At 37.8% G+C, this 6,923-nt stretch overlaps 1 pseudogene; it reads right to left on the bottom strand.

Annotated features, from left to right (window-relative positions):
• Positions 1-2,879: 2,879 nt before the first annotated feature.
• On the bottom strand, positions 2,880-3,722 carry LOC101720086 (rRNA-processing protein FCF1 homolog; annotated as a pseudogene).
• Between the last annotated feature and the right edge of the window lie 3,201 nt (positions 3,723-6,923).

Below are 6,923 nucleotides of genomic sequence, written 5' to 3'. Positions count from 1 at the left end.
CTACATTTTAATTGGGTTGTCTATTAATGAGCTCTAAGAATTCTTTATGTATTCTGGTCATAGGTTATATGTATTGTAAATATGGTCTGTTTAAGGACTACTTTTCACTTCAATGATGTCATTTAAAGTTCTAAATTTTGATGGAATCTCATTTCTCAATTTTTTTCTTTTATACATCATGTTTTTTGTATCCTAGGTAGTTCTTGCCTACCCTGAATTCATAAATATTTTCCCTTATAATTTCTTCTTAAAGTTTTATACTTTTAGGCTTTCTTATTTAGGTTCATAGATCCCTTCAAGTTATTTTCATGTATGGAAAAAAAAGGGTTGAGGTTAATTTTTAATATACAGATACCAGGTGTTCTTGTGCCATTTGCTGCAAACACTATCTCTTCCTCGGCTCTTGAATTGAGTTTATATTCTATAAAATGCTAATGTTAAATAATCTTTCAAAACTCAGTGGACCATATATGTGTGGTTCTATTTCTAGATTCTCTGTTATATTTCAATGATCTATATGTCTTTCCTTACACCAACGCTGCCTTGATTACTGTAGCTTTAGAAGAAGTCTTAAAATTAAGTACTAAACGTCTTCCAACACTGTTTTTGTTTTTGTTTTTAACTTTTCTAGGTCCTTTGTACTCCTACATAACCTTTACATTTCAATATCCAATTCTTCATTTATAGCAAGTATACACAGACCTGAATTTTATATATACCTTGTGTCTTCTAATCCTGCTAAATTCAAGTACAAGTTCTAGGGGCTCCTAGAGATTTCTTAGTATTTTCTCTGTAGATGATCATTTCATCTACATATAAAGATTTTGCTTCTGCAGTGCCAATCCTATCCTAGTTGTGTCATTTTATTGCCAGATTATTTTGGTGGGGACTAGGTTTCAAAGTTTAATGGACAGGTAAAGAGTAAGCATATCTGCCCTTGTTCCCCACCTGAAGGAGAAAGCATTGTATCTTCTCCATTCATATAAGGCATTCTTGCTGGAAGTATGAAGTACATGTCTTTAATCTGTTGAGAAGTTTCTGTTCTACTTCTAGTCTCCTGATAGCTTTTACCATGAATGGCTGTAGAATTTAGTCCAATACTTTTTCTCCAACTAGTGACAGGATCATATGGCTTTTTCCTTTCCTCTGTTAAAATGATGACTTTTTAGAGTGGATCTTCCAATGCTGAACCAACACTGCCATCCCTATAACAAAACCACTTTCTACATCCTGCCAGATCTGACTTCTGATAGTTTGTTTTGTTAAACAAATTTCTATCTATGTTCATACTTTTTTCTTGTATTATCTTTATCCAGTTTTAGGATTAGCACAATGTTGAGTTCCTAAAATGAGGGGAGAAGTGTTCCTTCTTTTTTCTCCTTTGATTGTTTGATGTAATTTACCAGTTAAAATGTTTATGAGCCTGCTGTTGTCATATAGGTAGGTTTTCAAGCTAGGAATATACTTTCTTTAATAGGTGCTATTCAAATTTTATATTTCCTCCAGAGTTAGTTTCATTAATTTGTCTTCCAAGGTACTTCTTAGAAGTTGTCAAGTTCATTTCAAAAAAGATTTTTGTAATATGTTTTCTATATCCTTTTAAATTCTGTAAAATCTGTGGTAATGTCTCCTAGATCTTAATATTGTAATTTAAAAAATGTATAACTGATATTGTGTAACAGGAAGAAAAGGTCTAGAAGAGCAGGGGAATTGTGAGGGGTAGGGGAAGGGAAAAAAGGGAAAGGAAAAAATATGAGAAGAGGAAAAAAATGGAAACAAGGTCTTTGCAAATAGGGAAGGGTGGAGGACATGAAGGGAGGGCAGGGGAACGGGAAAAAAAGTAAGAACAGAGAGTCTCATGTAATGGTACGAGATCCCAATAATGAATGTAACTGTATTTTATACCTAAAATGTACCAATAAAGTTAATGGGGGAAAAAAAGTACCCATCTCCCCATACCTTTGAATACTTATGCTGGAAAATCTGATCAGTTGCTTGTCATTTGAAGGAGCAAAGTAACTTTCACAGAAATCTGTCATTTTAATACATTCAAACTTATTAATCTTTTTATAGAACTTAGATTCTTCCTGTTATTTTAGAATTCTCAGAATCAAGTCCAAATCCTTTGAAATGCCATATAAGGCCTCTCTCAGATGAGGGTACAGGCCCTATCTCCCCACAAATTTTCCTATGTTTTAGTCATAAAAATGTCCCGGCAGTTATCTGAACAGGTCAAGTACAGTAACACTATATGAATTTATGTCTCTGGGCAAACAAACCACCCTGGAGTAGCCTTTCTACAGTAATAGAGCATTCATATTTCTAGCTAGGTCCTTGGACTGGAGACTCTTTCCCAGCCTCTCTTGCAGCTAGAATTTATAGCCAACAGGCTCAGAGTAAGGATGAGTCACACATCCTTCTGGGTTGTCCCTGTAAAGGAGAAACCACATCTTTTTGTTAGTTTGTTTGTTTTGGGACAGGGTCTCACAATGTAATTTAAGATGGTCTTGAACTCACTGTGTAGCTCAGTCTGGCCTCGACCTTCTGGTGATCTTCCCAAGGGCTAGCATTTCAGGTGGGTACCACCACCCCTGACTTATTTTGTAGTATTTATTTATTTATGTTTTACTCTTCTAAGTGTCTTGTGGACAGGAACATGTCTTAATAAGTACCTACCATAAACTTAATGAATATTTGTTGAGCAAATTAAATTATGTGAACAACCATTGGAACACCTGATTTATAAGAAGATGCAACAAATTTAAAAGTAGACAATACCATTTTCAAAAAGCATTAAAAAAGAATGTATTTAAACATACTTGGCTGATAATAGAGCTAATGGGTGAATAATAATTCATGCTACAGTATGTTCAGTATGTTCATACTGAAAACAGAAAGTTGGTTGGAGGGAGGTGGGGGTACTTTTGTCTTTTAAGAATTAGAACTGAGGGGGCTCCACAATCATCTAGCATCTGCTCAATGTTGCACCTGTGGTTAGAAATGTACCTGATAGAAACTCCAGGGATCTTCCAGATTCTCCATTTAAGGTCCTCTTCAACCATGGCTGCAATGTAACACTTGTGCTGAGTTACTCTACACACTAAGCAGTCGTTTGCATAGGTCCCTTTATGTGTGCAAGTTAATTCTTCAGATTGTGGATCCTCGGGAATTCTTAGAGCCACTAGATACTTCTGTCTCAATTTCTCAATTTTAGCCATTACACAATCAGTTATACAAGGGATAGACTCATATATACTCATTATACTCAGCATACAGACAGTTCATCATCAATTATATATATATAATATATATAATATTTATATATTATATATATTATATATATAATATTTATATATATATATATTTTTTGGTACTGAGGATCGAACTCGGGTCCTTCTGCTTGTGAGGCAGGCGGCTGAACCACTGAGCTAAATCCCCAGCCCCATCATCAATTATATTAAGTTCAATTTGGCTTTGATGGAAAAGTTGATAAAGCTGGTATCAACCAGGATATGATAAGGTGAGCCCAGCTGTGTATTATACTGGAAGAATAAGCAGGAAAGATGTTGGAGGCTTCTCTTTCCTTCAGAGCATTGGGATTTTTCTTTTTTGTCTTTTTAGGTTTCAATCTATCCTTTTCTTTGAATCTCTCATCTCTGGGACTAAGCATTCATGTCAATCGTTGCATACTTCTTTGCTTTCTTTTGTTTCTCCGTGTTCATGCCAAACTTTTGTTTCTGGATTTAATATCTTGAAGGAAGGAGCCGGTATTAGAGGGGCATCAGGATCTCTGTGATAGCTTCCTAATCTATTCTTCCTCCCCTTGGAGAAAGGAGAAAGGGAGTCCATCAAGTGAGGTAGTCACCAATTAAGGCACTAGAGAAACTGAAAGCCAGAGAATTACCTGGAGGAGAGAAACAGAGTTCACACCAGGGGCTCTTGGATAAACAAAGACCAAGGGCATGGTGCTGATTAGGGACCCAGAGCTGGCCACTGGGAGAGCCACGCTTCAGGCAGTTATAGGTTGCAACGGGTGAGACCTGAGGAATAAAGGTAAGTTGAGCAATGCCAAAGCAAGTACTCTCCTTTTGCTCCCCCAGGAGTTTTGTGCCCACAGAATATTCTGCCCACTGCACACCATTTAGGGTCCACACAGGACCTCTGCCCCTGCCCCCTGCCCCCAAGCCAAAGGCTATGAAGTATCAGAAGCCCTAAGCACCACAGAGTTTGCAGGCTGAATAAAGAGGTTTTGTGTAATGCTTGGAGTGAGACACAGGTAAAGAGCCAGAGAGACACAGCTTAGCCAGAAAGTATGATGCAGTGTGCTTAGCCAGGGCCTTATAGAAAGTGAGCTCAAGGTGCAAGGATTAACACAGAGAGAAGGGAGCAGAGATCAAGAAAGTCTTTTCAGAAATCAGCAAAGAACTGGGTACAGGCCCAACCACACTGCAGGCCCCAGCTTCAAACTCAATTGAAAGTTCCAATCATTGGACAAAGACAAAAGCCTTGCCTACCCCCATCCACAGGAGCAAAACTGAAATGAAGCAGAGTCCTGCCTGTAGAGGGGAGGAAGGGAGGTGAGCTCAGAGGTCCATCTGGAACCCCAAGCCCTTTCACTTACTGGTAGGCAGGGAATAAAGCATAGGGGGAACTGTGGACTGATAAAGGGGAAGAGAAAAAGCATCTTGTGGACTCAGTGATGCTCTGTGGTGTGCAGAGACTCAGGAAGGAGCCAGACACAGAAGTGCATCCAGATCCCACCATGAGCCAAAGCTTCTCCATTTGTGAATGTAGGGGAAGAGCATACTGGTTGATTTCAGGCTGCAGTATAAATAGGACTGAGAGGCCACTTTAATTTTGTGATTTTGCAACCATGTGAGTTTCTTTTTTTTTCTTTCTTTCTTATTTCCTTCTCTTTTCTTTTCCTTTTCTCCTTTTGTCATACACACACACACACACACACACAGTTATATGAGTCCACCAAAAATTCTATGCACACTTCAGCAGTTCACTGTACTAGTAAATGCCTGGAAGCTAATGGTCACCACTTTGAGCACCTCTTATAATTGCAGAAGCTGAAGGTAACTTGTATTAATCTCATGATGTCTCAATAAATTTAATATTAAAATATCTATACGAGTTTTTCTTTTCCTGATGTATACTTCTTTGGTGGACGGTGTATAATATTATATATTGCCTAACATATTGGCAATAATATATGAAAAGAAGAATAAAGATTAACCAGTGCTTTAATCTAAATTGTACATTTTATGGGCAAGTCAGGGAAATCCTGAGAAAATTGTGTATAGAGGATTCAAACACGAGCTTACTAACAGCACATTAACAGGTTCCAACCTTCTTACAGCATCCCTCAATCTTCATCTACTCTTCCTTCTCTCTTCATTCCCATCTTCTGCTCCCACAAATATTCTCTCAAATCTCCTTTCCACCAGCCCTTCAGTCCAGTTATAAAAGTAATATCAACAAAATTCAATCTCTTTTCTTTCATTTGATGTTACCTCTCTTTTCTCCTTTTCCTCTTTGTGATCTATGCCCTTTCTTTCCCTCTCTTTTTTTGCTTCCCTCATGTTTTCATTTACATGATTGATACATGGTTGGCTCTATATATGCTGATATAACTGGTAGTGTTACTGTGTGATGGATCTGTCAGATTCCACATTCTTGTATATGGCAAGCAAAGAATTGCAAAGCATACAATTGATGGTGAGGAAAAAGCAGCTATGTTTATTGAAGGTCATGAACAGAGAAACGGTGCCAGTTTGACAAAAAAGCCTCACTGCACCGCATGCAGATAAATCAGGCTCTTGGGCTCAAGAGCATGAGAGGAAAAAGGAGAGACTACATGTGCCTTGGTCTGGGCTTATATGGAGTGCTCTTTAGATGGCAGAGCTCAAGTGAGGGGAGAGGAGTGATTAGGGAGGGATGGCCTTAGGGTGGTACTCAAACTCAACTGGGTGGAGGGGTGTGAATTCCTCAGCCCCCAATATCTTACCTGTACTAGTAGTGCTCTCTCCTTGCAAGTGGGTGACCGGGTGTCACCTATTACTCTGAGTATGTTGAAGAGTTGTATAAATACCAAAACGTAACCAAAACCAAGACCACATCATTGGGAAATACAATAACTAAAGAGATTTCTCTGATAGTGACATAGTTTTTCTATTCTAATTCATCATCAACCCTCAGGACACACAAATAAACAAACATACAACAAGAACAACCACCACCAATAGAACAATAGAAGCACAGAAAACACTGCAGCAAGATGCCGCCAAAATTTCTTAATCCACAAGCTGATCCCATGAGCACTGATGTGGAGGAAATAAAAAACAAATGACTGAAATGTTTGAAAGGATAAACAAAGAAACAAAATACAGATCAATAAGTTGCTCAGCAAGTTCAAAAATGATGCCACTAAACAGATAAGTGGCTTAACAAAATAATCAGTGAGTTTAAAGAAGACACAAACAAACAGTTGGGTTAACTAACCAAGAGGACACAAGATATGAATGACCATTTTTGTAAAGAACTGGAGACCATGAAAAGATAGAAAATAGAAATCCAGGATAATAAAAAATTTTTACTAAAACTATGGGCAGCAGAAATTACAGTGTGAGGGGAGAGTGTCAGAACTAGAAGATAAGGTGGATGCAAGAGGCCATATACTCAAGAGATACCTTCCAAACAACAAGAGATCATGGTAACAGTATCCAACAGCTGCTAGATGCCTCTGAAAAACTAATCTAAGGATTATAGGAGTTAAAGACAGATCAGAGGACAGTATAAAAGGTATAAAACATTTACTCAACAAAATCACTCCAGAAAAATGTTCAAGTCTAGGGAGAATATTCAACTTCCAGGTAAATAAAACATATAGAACCCTAAATAACCATAACCAGAAAAGA

This window comes from Heterocephalus glaber, unplaced genomic scaffold (genome assembly GCF_053883595.1).
Source record: "Heterocephalus glaber isolate CG9 unplaced genomic scaffold, H.glaber_assembly_v1.0 deba00000621, whole genome shotgun sequence".
NCBI lineage: Eukaryota > Metazoa > Chordata > Mammalia > Rodentia > Bathyergidae > Heterocephalus > Heterocephalus glaber.
The sequence above is the reverse complement of the archived record's forward strand: the minus strand, read 5'-3'. Positions and strand labels throughout refer to the sequence as shown.